General features: G+C 37.2%; 1 long non-coding RNA gene across 1 annotated transcript; it reads left to right on the top strand.

Annotated features, from left to right (window-relative positions):
• Positions 1-1,883: 1,883 nt before the first annotated feature.
• Positions 1,884-22,571, top strand: LOC119155824. Its single transcript, XR_005106855.1, has 3 exons — positions 1,884-2,779; positions 8,456-8,569; positions 22,313-22,571. It is a non-coding gene; the product is annotated as an uncharacterized LOC119155824 (long non-coding RNA).
• The last annotated feature ends 584 nt before the right edge of the window (positions 22,572-23,155 follow it).

The following is a 23,155-nucleotide window of genomic DNA, read 5'->3' as shown; positions in this document are numbered from 1 at the left end:
TGGAGGTTTCTGGAGCAGCTGTAGTAGACAAGACTATGGTTTTCTTCCAGTGAACTTAAATCATTTGTTGGTCATTAGCCATATGTTAGCCGTGTTCATGAGCTTCCGAAGGCTAAATAGTTTGGCTAAGACGATCTAGTAAAATGGAAGCTTATGCCCCACATTAGGTGATTGATCTCCACCACTGTTGTAAGATGAAAGAGCTTTGTATGGCACTGTAGATATTGACTATGAGGACAGAGGAAAAAAAAAAATAGTTGCTGAAGGAAAGCAGTTTGAAGATAGAGACAGCAGAACAAGGACACCAAAATTTAGTACGTTCCCCTGAAAAGTGGGAAAAAATAAATAAATTCTGAAGTCTGATCAAAACTAAACAGGCACTTTTAGGAATGTCATTATTGAATATCCTACTTCAAGGGCTATTCTGTTTCAGGATATAATATTCTTTTAGATGTGAGGATAACAATCCTTACATTACCTAATTCTGACTAGACTCTATTAAAATTACTTTTTTTTCCTGAGAAACTGTATTTAATCCCTATGTCAATGTGCTGAGAAAGATAGTAAAGATATATCTGAACTTTAAACACCTTTAATCTTTCTCTTTAGCTTTCATTCTTGTTGCACAGCCTCAGCAATCAGATTTCAACACTCCATTCCTCAGAAAAACTTACAGATTTAGAAACCATATTGAGATAACATTCTCCTTTCACCCACAGACACATTCTTCTATGGCTTTGGAAGGTCTTTTAAATAGCAATGTCTATTGAAATTTTCTGAATAGATAGAATATTATTTGGTACTAACTAGAACATGTCAGACGTGTGGCAGGAGTCCATAGGAGTGTAGAAGTGATTTGTGTACTCCAGGTAAAGAGACATCCCAGTCAGTCCTCACTGGAAACACTACCTGAAAAGTCCTTTTTAGCCTAGAGGTTGTAAGCTGAATTGTTCTTAACTTCATTCCCTGGGGAAAGATATCCTTTTGACAAATGTCAGTCTCAGTGTAGCAGGAGTGAAGAAGCCAAGAACTGGGTAAACATTGAGCTTGTTTGACCAGTTCAAGGTAAAATATATTGTTAGGGCATCTGAAGCCTTTCTTGACAATTGCTTACACTGTGTATATATTGGAGCAGCTTTCACTGCTGTATAAAGCAGACGGCTTTATGCTCTACAGATCCCAATCCAGCTCTTACCTGCAGGTTGATCCAGTTATCGGTGAAGGCACTTACCAAGGGACTGATTTAGAGTGAGCTGAATAAAGTCTCCAGAGTATCAATTAAATGTAAAAAGGAAAATTTTAATCATGATTAGTTTGAACTATTATTGTCTGCTGTTTGGAAGGAAAGGAATCAGTGCTCTGATTGTCTTCTCTAAGGTTACCTATTATACACCATATCCCTCTTTTCTGTCCTTCTAGCTACTTGATTGCCTATTTATTTGCAATACTCTTTGGGTGTAATGAGCATATTAAATTTAGATAGAGGGCTCAGATCCACTGTTGGCACAGCTATGCTGAAATAAGTAGAATTAGCCAGGAGAGTCAAAATAGCTTGTATTGAGCAACCATAAGCTACCTGGCCTGTTGGTGACTTCTAAAATCCCTGCAGCAAATGCTAGTGTGTGCTTGCACAGTGTAGTTAGTTTTAAAGGGCAATATATACAGGTCTGAAAACCAGAAGGCATTGAAATATAGAATGTATTGCATTACCCAGATTAAATAGTTGTCAGTATTACTAATTTGAAGGAGGGACCAGTGAGAGAATTGCTTTTGCTTTTGGGCAGTGTTTAATGAGGTACTCTTTTTTTTTTTTTTTTTTTTTTTTTTCTGGTTTGTTTGGTTGGGTTTTTTTCTGTATTTTTTTTTTTTTTTTTAATCTTGGGTGCAAGAAAGTTGGACTTGTTTGGATCCAAGTCTTTTTAATATGAGGTACATACCATCCACCTAATGTTGCAAGTAGTTAGACAAATTATATTGGTTACTGCTACATAAATGACTTTGTAAGCAAAGCATCAGCCAACAGATAGCTTCCAGCATTGTTATTGCTGTACATGCTGCAATACAGTGTTCGCTAATTCCAGGGTACAACAGGTCTTGAAAATCTCAGATCATCTGGAAGATCTTAGGACATCTGCTGCTTGTCTGTCTAGGAAAAGAAAGACTGATGAGAGTACAAAATCAGAGGATCATTAAGGTCCAGGTTTAAAGCCACAGCCATGTAAAGAGCAGGACAGAAAGGGGCACTAACACAGAGAAGTTCAAAAGAGAAGCTTATAGGACACAGGAAAAAAGAAAATCCTGGGAGCAAAAAGAATGAACAGGTGAAAATATATGTCATGACATCCTGGCAGGGCATACCCCTTTTTACTGCTGGCCATGAGGGTTTCTGGGGTATGGCTGTGCAAAGCTGTTGTGTACCAGAAGTGCCACTAAGCTTTTAGGCCTTTAACGCATGAAAGAAGAAATGGTGAGTCCCTCTACTTTTTACTTTCCTGTGTCCCATTTGCATGAGGGAATGAAAATGTAGCCTTCAATATAAATGTCTTACTTGACGAATAGCTTATGCTATGGAAAATTTTTAATAAATTGTTCATACATGACATACTTGGCAATTATTTTCCATTGCTCTAAACTTGTATATATCTTCCTTATGCAGTCACTTAGTACATAACTCCAGTGATGTGTTTTTCCCTCTACACCTGCAGTAAGTTATTTTTCATAAGGATGAGGAAGTGACTCCTGAGACAACACATTGCTGAGAAGAATTAGAAGACCAAAGGTAATAGATCTTTTAATTTAAGATAGAGCCACTTGCCATTTCTGTTCCTTTAAAAAGCAGTCAATTCTAATTATAGAGGTTTATCTTGGATTAAGGAAGAAAAATACTAAAGTAAGCACCGCTTCTTCTACTATAACTCTAGGGTTAAGGCTTTTCTAAATGGGAATTATGCATTGTGAGGACAGTAAAGTGACTGCCATGCAATTCTAAATTAACTGTTCATATGATGGAAATTTTGTTTTTCTGAAACTATTTTCCTTTAAACTTTCCATTTAAAAAGTGGAAAAAAATAGGCATTACTGCAGTTAGCAATGATGGGGAAGAAAAAAACATTACTGAAGGTGAGACTTTCTGAAAGGAGGGAAGCACTTCTAATAGTTCTTGCAAATGTTCAGTTTCATCCACAGAATATCAGGATTCAAATGGAAGAAAACACTTGTGATCCATCTTAGCTGAAATATTTTCATAGTCCAATGCAAATAGTGAAGGTTTCCATAAAAGCTACAGACACCCTGGTTGAAAAAGATTAACATGGAAAGAATCACTTTCAGTGCAGTTTCAAAGACAACTGTTCCATTTCCTCATCTTCCCCTTTTGCCTCATGTCCCTGAAATGTTTTTAATTTTACCATATCTTCCTTTTTTCTGATAGTGTTTGTTCTCCACATGGAAATTCTTTAGTACTCATCAAGATAATCTGGTATCCTTCCCCAAGATATCATTTATCATGGGACTGTTTATCACTTTCCTTATCTGGGCCACAGATGTTCTGGCCTATATTTGGAAACTTTATTTTTTTCTGAGCTATCAAAAAATCTATGGAAAGGAATGGGACAACAAGAATGAAGCCACCTCCAACAAATACGGTTTCACAGTCTTTGGAACTTTAAAAATATTCAGCTCTTCTTTTGTCCTTGTCATCCTCTTTTTGTAGGAAATGTGATCTGACTTTATTTAGTACAGTAAAAGATGAGCTATGTGCCAAACTTTCTGGTGTCTCATTGTTACCCACATGGGGAGAGTGGCAGAAATGCTGTGCTGCTTCTTTCAAAAATCTTGGTATTGATATTGTGGTCTGCAATATTTAACCCTCAGTCTGTTTCTGAGGCAGAAATAAAGGAATTGGAGTATGTTTTCAGTGTATTTTGTTATGGATATCTGTGATCTTACCCTGAAAACTACAAGCCTCTCTTAAATAGACTCATATAATACGAAGCTAGAGAAGACTTTTAACACCCTCTGTTATATGTAACAAAACTCTATATATAGAGTGGCCAATACAAGACTTTGGAATGAAAATAAATATTAAGAAATGAACAATATCTATTTTGGTTTTGCATGTTTTATTAACTCAATGTTCTCAAAGTAATATCCTACTGGATGATTAGAAGTTATATTTTTCCAACTGCATTATACGTTTTTACTCATAACCCTATTCTTGTATTTCTTGATACAAATATGCCTGGAGTTACATTTTCTTAAGAAAATAGCCACAAGATGAGAAGTCACGAAGGAAAAACTCTTGAAAGGTACCTACATGCACAAAATGAAGTGGTAAATATATATGAGGCATCAGTGTAATACTATAAAAAGTTTATCCAAAATGATCACAATGCAATCTAAATCAGCTTTAAAGGAAAATGTGGTTAAGTTTAATTGCAATGGTTATTTGAAGTAGTTTACTGTGTGTAGATCATAGCTGAAAATCTGTTCATGTAGAGATGAACTGCAAGAGACAGAACAAATAAATCAAATAACAAGCCCTGTGACAGTGAAAACATCCATTTGAATTTTGACTGTCGGGCTTTTGGTATGTTATTTTTCTGAGTAATGAATGGAAGCATGCGCTGTACTGCAACTTTACCATGCTCGGCCCAGAGGATGCACTATAGATGTATACAAGAGTTCAGAGCCTTTGCCTAATTGCAGAAATGTACCTTGAGTAGACTGGACTCTTAGTGTTCTGTTAAGCTTCCTCCAAAGTATAAGGACAAGAATGAAGAGAGAGACTTGTCAGGATGGTGGGAGGTAGTAAGAAGTTTGCAGCCTTCAGGATCTAAACGAGCTGTCCTGAGAACTCCCTTTCCCCAACAGTAACAGATCGGGTGAGCACCTGGACTTACTTCGCAGCTGCAGCAGGGAGTGCCCTAGAGGACACCTACTCAGCACCACAAACGTCCCTCTCAGTACCTATAGAAGCGCTGAGGCCAGGCGTACTCCACTCAGAGGTGATATTTCAGCTAGAGAGATCACCCAGCAGGAGAGATCTGAGCAGGCAGTAGAGGTGACAAGAAGTGCAGTAGTGCTTTCTCCTGCAGCCTGGAGAGGAGCCTGTCCAAATGTGTTTGGGGCACTACCAACAATCACTTGTTCTACATTCTGTTTGGGGGTATGTTTTATTTACCTTTTAAATGGTTTCATGCTCTGTTGCTGTGCTTGCTTTCCCAAACTAATGTTGTGTTCCTGTTCAATTTAATGAAACTCTTTGTTTTGTACCAAAACTTTTATTTGCAAGTGGGAGCGTATTGTCCAGTGAGTGATTCCAGGAAAATACTTGTTTCTCCTGTTTGGTTTGGTCTTGGTTTGGTTTTGGTTTTTCTTGGTGTTGGTTTGTTGTTTTTTTCTTTTTGGGCGGGGGCGTGGGTGGGTATTGAGCTGTTTTTAATTCCATTTCTTGAGAACTCTGAGTTCAGAACTTGGCACTTACTGCTATCGAAAACTCCTGACAGAATAGTCAAAATACTGTATATGCTAGGGAAAAAAAAAATATTTCCAGTAAATAAAGTGATAGTAACTCAAAACTGTAGTCATTAGTAATCTAATTAGAAATCAGTAGAATTCTAAAAGGGTTTTTCAGGATACCTGAAGAAGGCTTCCAGAGTTAATGAATGATTCAATCCATAACTGGCCTGAAAGAAGAGTGCTGAATACATTTGTTTAAGATAGAAGTGCCAGGCTTTGGACAGGAAGAAAATCTGATAGATATTCTGCATTTAACTTCTAAGTGTCACTGAAACAAGTCTGTGTGGAGTATGAAGCTTCTGGTAAAGCTTATGTGACCCCTCTTATAATTTACAATTGAATGCTACTTTTACATATGGTTAAACGTTTCTGATTTATTTTTTTAGAATGTTTCCCTAACAGCATAATTAATTGTTTTAAGTTTCAGATTTGAAATTAACAAACTTGATCAGAGACAGGTTTATTAGTTGCTTCTTACAGGGTATAAATAAGAAACTTCCACAGTGCCAATGTAAAAACGAAAACAAAACCAGGCCAGATCCATGACTTTATCCAGCAATTAAAACGAAACTTCAGTAGTGGTATATTTTTTACTGTAATTATGACGTGTTTCTTTAAAAGAACGCAAATTTTCTTTGCAAATGGAACAGCCCAAGTATCTGTAGCAAGCATCCAATATTCTGTTTTTCATCTGTAGCAATGCCAGGAGTAAAAGGGGAGGAACTGTTATTTAAAAGTCTGTGGAGACAGTACTTGGTTATTTTCTTTAACTCGGTGATGAATCTGCTTTTAATATATGTGGAGAACAAAGCAGTTCAGACCGTTACACTTTCCAAGCAGAATGTATGAAGAGAGGCAATTTCTCATGCACTTGAATGAGGTGGTTGTAGGCAGTGCTTGTCTAACATACTAGTTCTTTGACTTGCAGTCCCTGGATTGTAAATGGCTCCAATATCTACCACACTGAAGAACCGTTTCCTCGTCAGTGAGGAAGTAACAGGTTATTCATTTGTGTGTTGTTTTGTGGTTTTTTTTTAATAAAATCCTTCATGGATTAAGCAAGTAGCATGTTAATCACAATGGAAACTATGTGATATTAAAGAGACGCAAAAGCTCCTTGCGTTGCAGAGTTGCCCCTTTTGCCCATTTAAAACTCTCATCCAGCATGAATGGTGTGTGATTCCTCCAGATCTGAGTTCTCCCAGCTGGGGCAGTCACATTTTGAAAAATGCTCATCAGAAAGTAAGGAGAGATAGTCCTTCTAGAGCAAATTCAGCTGTAGTGTTTGATAGTTTATCTTCAAACCTGGCATGCCATGATGGTGCTAACCTGCAGGACCTATGGGCAAATTACCTCTGTGCTGCTTGGCTGGATTCAATATTTTAGATATAACTTTAAATAGTATTATTGTATGCATTGGCCTACAATGCTAGGCCTTTTTTTTCCCCCTTCTTTTCCCAAAAGCATCAAAGGCAATCCCAGTCTGCCCTTTGGGCTTGCACGCATCTCACAAGTGCCCGATCTTATCTGAAGGCGCAGTGGTGCGGGGAGTCCATCGGGAATGTGGGAGTCCTGGCTTCAGTTTCTGTCTGTGCTTGATGATTGAATCCTCATCCCCTGGTGGCTAGGAAGTATTTAGGATGGAGATATTCCAAATTTTAATTGGATGCAGAAACTGGAAGCCAGAATTCCCTTCTTCCAGGTGAATGCTGAAACAAGTTAGGTTCTGGAGTGATATTTGTTCTTACTTTCTGCCTTATGTCTGTGGCTTCATAGTTAGGATGTGACAGCAAATTATATGCATATGATTTGTCCATTTATTCAAGGACGCAAATATTTTCACTTCATTGGAAAAAAATTATGCTGATTTTCACTGAATCAACCAATGCTGGGTATTTTATTGGGGGTTTCACTATATACAAACATTTTACCAACTTCCATCACAAGCCAAGAGCACTGCAGTGTTTCTCATCTTTATGGTTTAACAGTGCATATTTAGAGAGACAGGGTTCTACCTTGTTACTTTTACCTCTTCCACAAAATACAGTCTGCAAAATACAGCTATCTTATGTTAGGTATATATTCAAAAGAGATTACACGATTAGCTAAGATGGGAAATTTTAGAATTGAACAAAAGACATTTAAGCTGAATCTTTCTTTTGTGTTGTTTGGTTGGGTTTTGTTGTTTGAATATTTTTTTTTTTTAATATAACAAGCAAATTCTTACTTTTGGTCATTATTTTGTAAATAATAACTAAACATAAGCATGTCTCTACCTTTTTACAATGTTCCAGTATTGCTCTTTGCTCTGAATTCTTTTATCAGGTTACAGTTCAGTATTAGACAAGCAACACTGATAATTATATATATTCATACATTTGCTATTCAGAGCTGGCAAAGACACATATGGTGAATAAATTCTTTCAAAAATGTAGTGATGTTTATATTTGCAGAAGTAAGGGATATGAGTAAGAAAAAAGTTAAGGGCACATTATGGAATGGAAATTACAAGAAATTTTTAGGCACTTGTACTGCAATTATTCAAGTTGTAATCTGATGTTAGCATCTGTGCTGTGTTTTATGTTTAATTTCAACTTCCTAACATGAATTTTGCCTTTACTAAATGCAGTATACAATACAAATAAAACCCCTACTACAACTATCACAGTAAATAGGCATAATTCACAGACTCAGCATCTCAAGGGTATTATATGATCTTTGTCTGTTAAACAGAGTTAATGTTCACCCTATGCATGCACCCTCACATATAATAAGGACCCATTCTCAGCACTTACATGGTTTTATTGGTAGCATTTTAATGCTGAAATTCTGTGTATTATTTATGATGCTAGAATAATATGGTTCTTATTGCAAATTAAGTCAGTAGTTTCCAAGCACCCCAGCCTTATCAGTGTGTTGTTCTGTCCCACTTCAGGAAAGCTCCCTTCAGCACATGATCGGCAATGAAATTGCAGGGACTTGCAGATAGACAGAGTTGAATAAACTATTTCTATGAAGACATAAGGAAGAAACAATCAGAAGTTCAAAGGTCAGACGTTCCTGTTTAATTTTTTAATGATTTCCAATTCTTGCCAAGGTTCCCAGTATCAGCATTCTGCTCAGTTATTTGCCCAGCAGTCATCCTATCCGTATTTGATATAGGATAATTAGCAACTGGCCTTGAGAAATGCAGCCCTTTCTACCATCTGCATAATCAATGTTAGAAAGTGTTCCACTTCCTAGGCATAGCCATGTATTTTCTGAACAGCTCTTGATTTATTAAAAGGGATGTAATGATTATGAAAAGTGTTAAACTTACAGCCTTCTATTGACAGTGGTTCTGTTTAGCTTCATTAGATGTGATGCTAACATCTGTCCATTGAGATGGAGGCCACCTGCTCATTTTATGTAAGTACTAATAATCATCAATTGCTAAAGACCAATGTATTCAGTACATTAAGCAGTGCCAATAATAAAAATGAAAGTATTTGTTGTTCCTTATCAGCCTTCCAATTTCACCTTCTATTGCAATTATTGTATTACAACTTTCTGCAATCCTTTGAAAGCAGGAAAGAGTAACAGGTCTCTGTCCTTTCCATCTGGTAATTTAAGTCTCACTTAGACACCACTCTGAGATGGTGGTGCTGGTTTCACTGGTTGGCACAATGACTAGAGAATGCACAAGCTGTGAATGATCAGATTTGTAAATGGTTTGTAAACACTGGAGAAATAAGGACGTTCTCCAGTATGGCTTGCCAATAGTACCAGGTGACATTACATGAATTTAAAATAAATACATAGAAAAATAAACCCATTTTTTCTGATCAGTGACTTATAAAATGATGCCTCATTCCTTCTTTCTCTTAAAGATAACCAATACAGTCTAAACTCCTCTGTACACAGCAACTTATATTTTATGAGCTGGTAGAATGGTATTTTTGAAAACAACAGCTCTTTCTTCCATGTCTGATAAGACTCTTTTCCTTCCTCCTAAGGAGTTTATACTATGCTGTATAAAAGGAGAGAGATAAATCTCTATAGTATCTTGTAGTATTAAAACTATGTCAACCACAGCTAAACAAGTACCTTTGTCAAAAGGACAGACCATTCCTGTAATCTTAAAGGCATAGTCTTTTTGACAAGACAACTCTAACAAAGTCCTAGAAAACTCTCCTGCTATTAAATTAGTATGTCCATTCAGCATGCATGCATACAAAATGGGAATTTATGCTGTGTTAGACAATAATGCACTTACAGAATTTTTAGCTTAATAGAAACAATGACCTTAATAAGCATATTAAATTGGAAGACTCTATCTGATGATGTACATATTATTTTGCGACTAACAAACTGAATTACATGCTAAAGGTTTGCTGTCAAATTGAAACCTAGTCAGTCCATTAAAATGATTTAATAACAGGTTCCTGTAGTGCAGTATTTCTGCATCTCCCTTTAACTACTGTGGTTTTAAAATCCGTTTTTTCTCACCTCATTTATGAAAATATTTCTCTCTCTTTTAAGCATTATGAAAATTGAAAAGGGGTATAAGCATATAGGAAAGATGGTGAAACCTGCCACGTATGATGACGTAAAAGCTGGCCATATTAAAGTCAGTAGGAGAACACTAGTGAGCAGGAATTCTCAAGAAACGTACAGCCATGTACACCATGAAGACATTGCATATAGGCAATGGCATTGTTACTACTGTACATCTCCCAAACTGAACAAATTAAGCATATTCAGAGGGAAGTGAATGTTTTTGAAATAGATGGTTAAGTTTTTATTATTTAAAACCAGGTGGTTTTTATCAGTTAAAACGTGTTGAAGCAAGTGGGATTGTTTATGAGAGAGAATAATCTGAAAAAAAAATGTTGCTTTTTAACTTTTGTTCCTAAGAGGATTCTCTGTGGATGTATTGTGTGATTTTTCCTTGTATTTAATCATTGTATTGCGTGATTCCTGCTCTACCTTTCCTACTCTAGGCAAAATATAATCTTGGAACCCAGCTCCATAATTTCGATATTCATATAATTTTACGTAGTTGATGAATCCAGCGTGCAATGGTAAACAGCAGGGAGGGGCTCAATGGCAACTCATTTGTTAGTTTTCCCACTTGGAGGCTGTTATTTTTATAAATTACTGATATTGGACACTGTAGGAGTGCCCTTTTTCATATACACTGAAGTACTTCACTGGCCCCAGGAGTCACTAAGACTAGTGGATTTTAATAGTTATAGATCTTAAATGGAGGGTTAGAAATTGTTTCTTTTCATTACAATTACAACAAGGAATTAACCCCAAGGGTATCCACTTAATTTCATAATATATAGACTGGAACGCTAATAATGTGTCTCTTCTAAAATGTAATAAAGAAGCAACTGCCCCTTGGCTCCCTGGGGTAGATTTCTGTAAAATGTATTGCAAAAATGTAACACAAAGAAGATTTTACATTAACAAGCTTTGTAATGACGCTAGCTCCAGTACTCAAAGTGCTCTGGAGCTCATAGACACTAAGTATTGGCACTGGTTTTACAGCAGGAATTTAGTACCAGCACTTTTGTATCGCTTCACTGGTACAAGGGAAAACTAAAACAGTGATAGAAGGAGTGGAGGGTAATTTACAATTAAGCACATAAAGAAGTGAAGGAGCAGAGGGAGGAAGAGGGAGTACAGTAGTACAAAGTAATTACTTCCTTCAAGGTCCACTTGGACCTATCCTCTAGCCAAGTTTCCTGTGTTATTTTAATCTTCCATGCCCTACTGCAAAACAAACCTTGGCCTTACAACTGGCAGCAAGTGAACTCCAGTACATTTGCTATTCCATTTCCACTTGTGAGTAGCAAAGTAGCCTCTGACCTCTCAGTCATTACGGATGGTGACTGTGGAACAAATTCCTGGCCAAGATCTTAAATACTGGATCAGGCTGTGGTTTTAAATCTACGTTAAAGACATTTCTATTTGCTGATGATTTTAATGGGGTCTGACTAGATAGAGCATCCTGGGAAAGCTTTGCAGTAAAGACAGCAAGAAAAGAAGTACACTAGCTGTGCCTATACTTTCTATACTGAAAGAAAAAAATGCAGTTAAAATAAAAATCCATTTTGTTTTGGTTTGATTTTTAATGATAATGCTTCCAGGCATTTCTAACAGAGGTTCTAAGACTGTTCCTTCTTAGGGAAAATTCATTAGGGAAGAAACCTTTGGCCAATGTTTTTTAATTATGCATGATATGGCCAGAACTCTGTGTGCTCACTTATGTTGCAAATCTTCTGTTTGTGACAGCAAATTTAAATAGTTTTCCTGACTAATCACGGGTATGTGCAAATGCTCAGCTGATGTGCTTGTACCCATCCTCTAAAACCAGATTCCCCCAGTTACCTGAATGAGAATTTTACCTGTGATCTGTGGCCTGTACACATTTATTGGACTCCCACTTCCAAATGCTGGGAATACAAACTTAGGATCTTTGAACTAACTTTTCTAGATAAATGGTAGTTCCCATTTAATTTATGTAAACTTTTCTGTAAAGATGCAGAAGCACCCATCTTTAACAAAAGTTACTGTTGCCAACTGTCAGAGATATGCCAAGGCAAGAGTGAACAGATGTCAAAAAGGCTGCAAAGAAAAAGAATGGAAATGGAAAGAATGAGATAATACTTTGTTCACCAAGACAGTACATGGCAATACCTCCAGCAATACCTTATAAGCAGAGGTGGGAATGCCAAGCGCCACACGTGCCTAGGATTGCCACTGTATGGGTCAGCCAGGAGAAGGCGTAGCAGGGGCTATTTGAAAAGTTGGGAGATCAGATCAGAAAGATCACAGAATCGCAGAACGATTGAGGTTGGAAGGGACCCCTGGGTGTCATCTTGTCCAACCCACATACTCAAGCAGGGATATCTAGGGCCAGTTGTCCAGCACCATGTCCAGACAGCTTTTGAATATCTCCAAGGAGGGAGACTCTACAACCTCCCTGTGGAAGTGCTCAGTCACTCTCTCAGTAAAAAAGCATTTCCTGATGTTTGCATTGCAGTTTGTGCCCATTACCTCTTGTCCCATCACTGGGCACTACTGGAAAAAGCCTGGCTTCATCTTCTGTGCACTCTCGCTTCAGGTACTTCTCATATTGATGAGAACCCCCTAGAGCCTTCTCCAGGGTGAACAGTCCCAGCTCTCAGCCTTTTCTTGTAAGAGAGTTGCTCTAGTTCCTTAATTACCTTCCTGGCCCTTCTCTGCAGTATGTCCATGTCTCATACTGGGATTCTCAGAACTGGACACAGTGCTCCAGGTGCTACCTCACGGGTACTGAGTTGAGGGTTAGGATCTTCCCTCTCGACCTGCTGGTGCTGCTTCACCAAAGGCAGCCCAGGATTACATTAGCCTTCTTTATTAGTTCAAAAAACAAATAAACCAAAATATCTGGGCTCTGCAGCTGGCATTTTCAAATCACGGTGAAGTACAGTAGGTTGCTTTCTACTGAGGTGCCTTTGTGCAGTTTCAAGCCTTCCCTCACTTTTCTTTTTTGCCTTTCTTTTTCCATTCCTGTTTTCCATGGATAGTGACCTAAAAATTTTGACTGATAAACTCCATCTTAAGATAAATAATAATAAAAAAACCCCACAAAATAAACTGGGAGAAAATCTAAATTCCAAGTCTTGCCAGCTGGCTTCAGTTAATTTTATTTTCTTGGTATAAAATTTGGCATTTCTGGCCCTCTTTTTTTTTTTTTTCCTTTATTGACATGAAATTGAAGTGGGGGAAAAGTTTTACATAAGAGAGTTTATGTTTTAACAACTTTAATCACCTTCTCCAGGTTGCAATGTTAATTTTCTTAACTGTATCTTGAAGTCAGTTTACTTAATAAGAACAAGAATAAAAATGTCAAGGAAGAACAGGACAGGTAGAATAGAAGTTCAGCATGTAACTGAATTAGAAGCTTCAGCTGAAAGAGTCTGAGGAGAAAAGTTTCAGGTTAAATGAAATGCTTATAGACATTTCTCCCACTCGTGAGTAATTACTCATATGCAATAGAGTAATAATTGCAATTGAAGTCATATGAGTGATTTTAGCACTCAGGTTTCTAATCATGGATCATAAGCTGGATTTTAATCAAGGATAAATTAAAAAAAAACGTTATGGATCTCTTCAAGAACTGCTTTTGTATATGACAAGTCAGAGTTGTTTCGCTAGGTGAAGTTAAGTTGAAATTGTGTGTATGTTAGGAATTAAATTGGAGATCTTAGTGTAAGGACATCCATTTCCTTTCTTCATATGAAAGCACGGATTACTAAGTTTCTTCCATCTATTCACAAGTGATACAAAGGCAAGTCATTTCAAGGGAAATCCGTGTTATAGCAAGATAACAAATGTGATGTACTTCACAAACAGCGTTATCTCCTTCAACCAGATACAAACATAGATACTGCAGGTTAGGTGCCAATTTGTTTCACACAAATGACATGCTGTAAATCACTCCTGCTGTATTGCCATGTATCTAGTCATATTGTACCCAGCCTCTGCAACCCTAGAATGGATTCATTTGTAATGTAAGAAATGTGTGGTAAAACATATACTATAAAAAATGGAAGTGTCATACTTGAGAGCTGGAAGTAGAAATCTGAAGCACTGACTATTCCTTTTTCACAGGTAGTGTAATTTTTGCCCTTTTTGTACTGCCTCCATCCAGTGATATATAAGTATGTGCTTTGTTTCACAGTAACGGTGATGTCTGTGATAGGTACCAGATGTTCTGTAGCCTTTATTCTAAAACACCTATTCTTTTTAAATAAAATGGGGATGCATACCTTTTATTACAGCATGAAAATGTTACTTGTCCATTTGATATGTTTTTTAAAAGGCATAAAACCCCAAGTCCTCATAAGTACTAAGGTCATATTTATGTAAAGAATTGTTTTTGAGAAACTGGCTGTAAAATGTTTGTTGGGGGGGGGGGTGTAGGGTTTTTTTTGTTTGTTTGTTTTTTAAAAATAATACCAATTGTGCACAGTCCAAATTGTACTGGATGTGTCTGTATTGTGAAAAGTATGAGACAGCTATAGACTTCTCCTTGCAGAAAATCTAATATATAGATCATTAAAAATAAACCTGACTTGGACTCTTAAGAAAGGTAAGGAAGGGAAGAATGTTTAGAATACTAGGTCCTCGTGATGCTTTCCAACAGGTTGTCTTGAAAATGCCTCATCATAAACTCCCATGGGAAGCTCATGTCAAAGTAATGGAATAAAATGACATGATGTTTACAGTCAACATGGGGGTGATGCTGAATGCATAGCTGGAGGTATGATACCGGCTGAAGGGATGGGGATATAAAAGCATGTTTGGGATGCTGAAATTACCTTTCCCTTTGACTGGGGAGGAAAGACTAGTTAAACTGATTGCAATTAGTAATTTAGCTGTGCTTCATTTATTTAAATTCTAGATCTTTCAAGACCCTGTTGCCCCATATTTTTTTCTTTTTTTTTTTTTTTTTTTTTTTGTAGTATTTGAACAGTTCCAACTGGAAACATGCCACCTCCATCTTCCGTGTGTCTATAATATCACTTTTGGGGGATTAGAAGGGAAACTTTTTTTTTTTTAATTTTTCAATGTAATAGAGTTGAAAGCAGTTAAGACCCAGCAAGTTTAATATTAGAAAACATGAGCGTGTTATTTCATAATAACTTGTGGCTGATGCTTGCTGTAGGTAAAGGCTGAAAAGATCAGCTTCAAGGGAGTACATGAGAACAGGGATTCTGCTAATGGACTTCGTGTTCTCAGGAGACGAAAAACCTTGGAATCGTCTCAGCTGAGGCCTTTGAAAATATCCATTGTCCCTGATCAAAAGTATAGTAGATAAAGGAAGCTTAGAAGTGGATGGAGTACTAAAGGTAGGCTCTGAAAATTTTACCCTAGGTTGCTTTTATTATATGAGCTAAAGAGCACTCCAGACTTGCATTGGATTCAGTTAAAAGCCTGGAATGTGAACATCAGGTAAATGCCTGGTATATGTGTGTGTGTGCACACGTATATGTAGCACAACCTCCCAGTGTTAAGTGAATGAAGTTGTGTGACTTTCTATGTAAACCATTTATCTACCTGCTTGTCCAGATCAAAGCTGAAGCAGAATGCAAAGTCACAGGTAATCAAAGAACTGAGCTCTCTTTTCAGCTCTGTTTAATTATTAAAGGAAGTTTCTACCTAACTTGTTTTCAGTAATATAATCCATGACACTGTAGTTTAAAATCAATAGTTCTTTGGTTAAAACTGAAAAATGTAACAGGACATTTGAACATCACTGGAAAGGACTGAATCCTTATGCAGTACCTCACCAGCCAAAACTACTTTTCAGAGGTGATGTTTTAACTATGGTATGTTTGTGTCTGAAATATCAATAAGATGCCATAGAGGGTAGTAAAGGCCTAACCTTTTAACATCCAGTATCTCAAAGAAATGGACCAAAACAGAAAAACCTTTTCTAGAAATAATGTTCTAGCTCTTACCTTAAAAACGGGTTTACTAGCACAATGCTTGTCTGTCCTTACCTTGTGCAGTAGCAGATTTCACAGGATAAGACAAATATCTGAACATTAAATGAATTTCTGTATAGCAGAAAAATCATGGGACCCTTGATTATTTGTCTGAAAATTAAAATGCCACTTAATCAGCTGTCAGAGTAGTGGAAGGACTTCTCAAGCTGTCATCATCAGAAAACCACCTCAAAAACAATGGAAAGTAATTGGTGAGCTAGCCAGAGCTCAGAAGCATATCCAGTAAACAGTAAAAAAAAAAAGTCAGAACACTTCTTTTAAAACTCCAAGTGAACTGTTTTCTGAACTGATGACTAACTCTAATCTGCTGTACAAGTCTGCCAGTATCCTACCGCTTTAGTGGGGGAAAACCATGTGAGCTTTTACATGGCAGAAATTCCACAGTGCCTTTCACCATTCAGGATTCAGGGAGTCTTAGATAAAAAGCAGCATGGATTCCATTCCTAAATGTCAAAAGGATTTCTGGCTTTTTGAGTATGTAGGAAGACCATGGTAACTGATTTGAAGTACTGTTGGACTGGATCTGGTCCCTGTGACTAGCAAATAACAAAAGCTGTTTAATTCTCTGCCTTCCTGCATTAAGTGCATCTCTGTTGTAAACTGCTCTAAAGCCCTTTTTGAAGATGCCTCCTTCCCACCTACTGCACAGCATTATGTGTGTGAGTCCAGAGCAGTGGCTGCTTATCTGAAAGGCTAATCAAACAGTGAGGTATGTGCTTGTACTCAGGAACAGAGGTCTAAAGCAGTGGCTGAGGAGGATATTGCAACCTATGGGTCTCAAAATACCCCTCAGCCATACAAAACAAAAGTTTGCAGATGTATTAGAGGAAAGGGAAGCTAGAAAGACTGGTTTAGCCAGGCTTTCTTTGCTGAACAGTGTGAGGACTGACCAGAAGGAGGGTATTAAACTCCTGTTCAGTTAAGGAGAACTTGAAGCAAGTAAATAATTTTTTATCTTTAATGTAGAATATTGTATGCAACGTATGGTTGAGTAGGGACATAAATCAGACTTTTCAGGGAGTTTGTATGTGAGATATGATAACTGGTACTTAGCAGGTCTGCTAAAAAGGACTGTGGAAATACTTGGAGTGGTCTTTTTGTAAAGTTGGTTTTTTAAAAGTTGATTTGATTTATGAATCTGAAAAAAACCTTCTGTGTCTCCTGGTTATAAATGTCAAGGAACCAAAATAATATAGTGCACCTTGTGACTAATGTTTTAACTGCACCAAGATATTGTTAGTGTGGAGGGGCATGTGTAGAGAATGGGAGCAGCTTTTGAGAAGTGAGGGAAGTATTTCTATTTATAACATTGGTCATGCTGTCTTACTCATCTCTAAACGTTTCAAATGTGTCATATGCTTTTATTAAATCATACTTCTTTTATTAAGAAAATCCGAGTGGATGCTTCTTGCTTCCACAATACTGTAGAATACACTAAAGTTCACTTGAGGAGGGAAAAAAACATTCTGCTTTCATCCCAAAGTATACCTTATTGAGAGTTGTAAACAAACTACACTTTCATATTCAAACCTGCAAAGCAAGGTTTGTGCCACTTTTCTCAGTAAAAGGCAATGTGTGGTTGTACTAATGTCTTTAGGGAGATATAACTGTCTGGAAAAATGAAGGTACGCCAAGGTCTTGGGTGTAAGTAGGTCCAAAATTCATTCTGATTTAAAGCAACATAATTATGACTTGATTTTGGTGTAGCCAGTAAAGTTTGTACAGAGCATTCATTTTTATTATCAGGAGAGAAATGGACTGATCACAGCCAAGACATTTTTCATGGTCTTTCTTACTTGCCTTGGGCAAAGCCTGATGAATAGCAGCAGAGACAGCTGTGCTTAGAGCTAGAGATTGTGGCTCTCAGCCTTACTTTGTGGCTACACAAAAGCACAGCTTACTGCTTGAAATTTCCAGCCAAACTGCTTCTCTACACTCTATCTGTTATAAAGCATACACTTGTGCACCAAATAAACCCTTTTTACTTGAAGAAATTCACTACAGGAAGTGCTAATGCCATGTCTATTTAAACTTGCATAGAATCCATTCCCATATGAGCTTTAAAATACTAGCTAAAAGACTTTCAGAATGCCTGATGTCCATATTGTTTCCTTTGTTGTTGTTCAAGACCATAGAGAAATCATAATTAGTGTAGCTAAACTGATGTCAGTAAAAATCCTAGGTGTCCTTAGTTACTTGGGAGCAGATGATGAATCGGGACACTTAAAAGCTGCAGAACTGGTGTGAGTAGGATATGTGAAAGACAAAAAAGTAGCAGCACGATCCTTCTTATTGGATGGGTTTTCAAAGAACACCCAAATCCAGATGATATAGGAAATTACTGTGCCATTCACTCATTGAGGCTGCCTGAAATGACATGTGCTGTCATGTGTTTGTAATTTTGTGATCCTAAATCTCTTCTCAGGACAGTGTGATGGTGGGTAACATTGTGGTACCCTGTTAGATGGTTTTTGTGTAGCTGGGGCAGCCAGCCAGCATGCGGCAAAGTGGGTAGAGTTCTCTCCTTACCTTCTGTGGGTCTCAGCCATTCACTTACCTCTCAAAACAGTGTGCTAGCCACCATCAGTGGTAGAGATGGGACTGTAATCAATTTTAAGTGCCAAAGGGCAGATAAGCTATTGCTTTTGCTCATGTGGTTACCAGTACTCTTCTTTTAATTATTAAATATTTATCAACGCAAAAACTCTTGAAACAAGGTTTAGGTATCTTTTTCTCTATACCTCGTGACTTTGTAAATTGGGAGGTGGGAGGTTGGACGTGTGAGCATGAATCCCTCCAAGGCAGAGAACTGTATCCAGGTTTTACATGTGGTGAATTGAGCACTTGTTTTGTGAGAAGCCTAATCTATTTGATTATATGTACTAGACAGGCCTAGAAGATGAGAAGACTGAACAACTGTCTAATTTATGGTTCCAGACTGGACTTTGGTGGGGGCTTGGCACCTATTTCCTTTCACAGTTATTCAAATGTCTGATACTTGAACAAATTGCTCCGTACAAAGAAGTGAAATTAACGCATCAGCTGCAGTTTCTTATGTGCTGTATATGCAAGTGATCTTACCCATCTTTCAGTTCAGGAGAGGTATCCTTGGCATTCAAAAATATTCCAAATCATAAAAGCACGTTCAAGATAATAAAGTCATGCATGAAGTTTCTTGTTTATGTGATCTGGACTTACAAGCAGTAAAGAAAGAAACTTTCTGGTGGAAAAATCAAATGTGTCCGGCACCCAACTGCTTTCAAGGCTGGAGAGTGGTAGCGTTGGGTAGGTGGGTTGTGCTTTTACATGAAGGGGTCTGTGGGATTTGGGTGGTCATAACTGCTCTGTCAGGAATTGATAATCAGAAAGTTGTGCTAATGAACCTTTTCTGCTTCCAATACTTAAACTACATAATGTCTTCTACTGCAGCACCCAACGTGGATGCACTTGAATATTTTTGTATCTAGTTCTGAATATCTACCTCTTACTAATTTCCCACTAGAAACTTCACTTTGAGGTTTAGACATTTAAATATCTTAAATTCCCTGACTATCAAAAAATCAAAACCAGATACAACAGAAGAAGTTACACAGCAGGCATGTTTATGGCAAACAAGCTAATATTCCCATTGTGTGTGAACAGGAGATCAACATCATAACATGTTGACTGTAACAGTAAATGTGCTCCCCAACTTCTTTGTGTCTGTGTTCAGCAGTCCAAATTATGATGATCATACCTATTACACACAACTATTGAAAGAATTAATTCATTAATGTTTGCAAAGAACGTTGAGGTCCTCTAGCAGAAGGTACTACACAATTGCTCTGTGTTAATTTATTATTCTTTATTGTTGGATTCAATACAACACGTAGTATAAATCTTTACAAAAGCAAACAAAAAGCTAATCAGGAGTCTCTTATTCACACTGTCAAAGCTGGTAATGACCAAATAGTCTTGTTTGTGGAAGTACAAAAAAAATAACCCATGCTACTTGGTATGTTGAAGCAGCAATTAGCACGCATTGTAGGGAGAAGAAGTGGAGCTAGACCAGAAATGAGCCTTGATGAGCCTAATTGCCTTTAATTATCCCTAAACATTTTCTTGTTGTCTGTCTTATGAAGGCAGAAGAAACCCTGTAGCTCTAAAAGGAAATAAGGCTTGGTTTTGTTTTCCTCTTTTAAAGAGGGACATAATAGCCACCATGGAAACATGTTCTTAATCAACGACATTAAACTCCTGGCTGCTCTGCTTCTCTTGAAATTGCCTAGCTTCATTATTATCAGGGGGAAGGAGGAGGGGAAGGAGTTTAATCACTATTTAGCTTTTCTTAGCAAATTAAAATATTAATTACAATACACATTATTTTATCTTTGCTTAAGCTATTTGTAAGTATTGGTGAATGAGAGCTCACTTCATGTTGGAGTAATTTATTCTTAAACTATTCAGACTTACTTTTTCAATTCCTTTTAAAAAATCATCGGGGCATGAAATGCTGTCTTCTGAGAGCCAAGAAAAACTGTCGTTTGTTTTTTTTTTTCTTGGTCTTGAAGATAACTGTATAATTAAAGGTGCATTTTCTAAAAACTAAAATGTGATTACTTCAGCACAGTGAAATGCTATGGGAAGCTAGGCAATGGAAGGCCAGTCACCTCCAGACTAATGGACGGATGTTTCTCTTTTTTGCACATTTGCAGTCATCAACCTGATCTTCTTAGTTCACAGAATCATGAAAAAGAGAGGAGGAGGCTTTTGGTGAAAAGAACTATCGTAGAAAATCCATGGCCTCCACAATTCTACCCCTCTCAAAGCTTAAGTAATATTAGTGATGTTAGTTTGGTTGACAGAATACAGAAATATGGTGTGATTAAAAAAGTTAGTTATAAAATGAAGAAGATCAGCACTATTTTGCATCTTTTGTGAGTGTTGTACATCCTTTCTTGGTGTGTCCATGCCACTTCTAGTTTTTCACTATAAGCATTCTGTTGTTGCATTTCATAGGGAAGAAAATTTGCTGAAAGGGAACAAATTAAACAATGACTCCACAACAAACTGTGGCTCAGTAAACTTTTTAATTAAAATGTATGCTGGCATAAATCAGTATAGTTCTATTAACTGTAATGAGGCTATGTTGATTTATACTGACTGCAGAAATAATTAATTAATCTATTAAAGTAGTTTATGTACAACTATATGGAAGGCTGTAGGAAACACATAGCACTATGTCAAACAGATGTAGTCCTACACACATTGTTGGCATTGCTGTAGGTCATTGGACAATAGACCGAGAAAACCAAAATCATATTACTATTTTTCACTAAACAGTGGCTTGTGACTTCTGCTTTCCTTATGGTTGTCTTGCAAAGATTGTGGGTATTGCTGGAAAAAGCAGGGCATGACTATAAGTAGCTGTGAGAGTATTTAGCCTCTATTGAGAGAGCCCTACTAGCCATTTGATGTATGTCTGGATTCTAAATATTCCAAAGTGTTTAAGCTTAAGAGGTATGTAGGCTGATTTAATTAAACCAAATTGCCAAAATGAAATCTGTTGATAAACAGAGGGGAAGAGACAATATGAATCTGGCCTTGAAGTAAATCTTTTAGTCTTTTATTTTATTTTTAAACAGTCAAGTTAGCAATTAAGAAAAAAAAAAAAGTGAAGTGAAATTTCCCAGTGGCAATTTCCATTTCAGTTCAGTTCTAAACCCGACCTCTTTCACCATCATGATCTCTTCCTTTCACCTTAAAGAACAAATACTTTAAAAGCCCAGGGTATATATACAAAGAGGGTCAACCAATCCAAACAATATTTTTAATTGTAGCCATGGGATGTTCATCTCAAAAGACATGCCATGAGGTCAAAGGATTTTCATTTCTTAATTGCAGAAATCTTACATAGGCTTACTCCTAGACATTGTTGCTGACCTACATTATTGATGCGGTCTGACTTGTTGGTCTGTATTTATTTTGTATGGCCCCTCATTCTCCTGCCCCATTGCCATGTTTTCTGAGTCTTTTCTAATTGTTCTCATTATTGTTGCTATTGTTTTTATGCCACAAGAAAAGCAGAGAAAAATGTGTATGAAGCCTGGCTACATTACCTCTTGTGACAGCAGAAACATAGAATATGACCATTTCTCATTCTTTCTCTCCTAGCTAAGCACAGGCAAAGACAGCATTTGATTATTCCTGCAAGACTGTATATATATTACCTCTCACTAAATACAATTTCCTTTTTTCATATGCAGGTGCTCTTGGTCTAACACGTGACGGGAAGCATTTCTTCCCAGGACCCAGACCATTGCAATGCCATCCTTTGCTTGGACTTTTCTAATAAATTTATGACCCAGGACATGAAGCTGGGTGATTATTCGGAGTGGTAGAATGCTAAATATTTCCCATCTTGGAGGCTTTGAGATGGGCCAAACCCATGTAGAACCATTAAGCCACTTTTCTGAGTTACTTTGCCTTTCTATGTTCAAATGAATTTTCCTTATTGTATAGAAGTAAAAAAATAAAATAAAATAAAAATCTCAAGATTTTCACCCTGCCAAACTACTGAGTTTAACTTTCATTTTCCATAGGGCATACTAACCACAGTATCATGTGGGCTTGGTCTAAACACTGCTCTTCCCTGTACTTGGGTTGTCACTTTAGAGTTCATTGTATTACAGCTACCCAAAGACCTCGAAGTAACTCATGTATATTCCTAGCTGAACTAAGAAATTAAATCTTTAATAGTAAAATATCTATATTATCTGCTAGAGGATGATGAATTGGTGGTTTTGTGTAGGATTATGTACATCTTGTGCACAGATGTTTGACCTTTCCTTTAGACATGTGTTACTTATGTATTTAGTGAGGAATGGGGTTGGCTTTCTAGTGAGAGGTTGGATCAGGCCTTTTGAAGGCTTTGTTTATGCTTCTCTGTGGCAGAATCAATGCAAGAGAGCAAAGGATTGCTGCTATTTGCCCCTTTACCTGTGTCAGCACAATTCCCTACAAGCTGAGAGGAATCCAGGAATTAGAAGGCTTTTTGGGGGTAGAGGGAAGAGAAGTTAATAGGAACCATACTAGTACAGCTGCTATAT

Source organism: Falco rusticolus, chromosome 11 (assembly GCF_015220075.1).
Source record: "Falco rusticolus isolate bFalRus1 chromosome 11, bFalRus1.pri, whole genome shotgun sequence".
In the NCBI taxonomy this organism is placed as follows: domain Eukaryota; kingdom Metazoa; phylum Chordata; class Aves; order Falconiformes; family Falconidae; genus Falco; species Falco rusticolus.
Note: the sequence above shows the minus strand (reverse complement) of the source record. Positions and strands in the feature narration are given on the sequence as shown.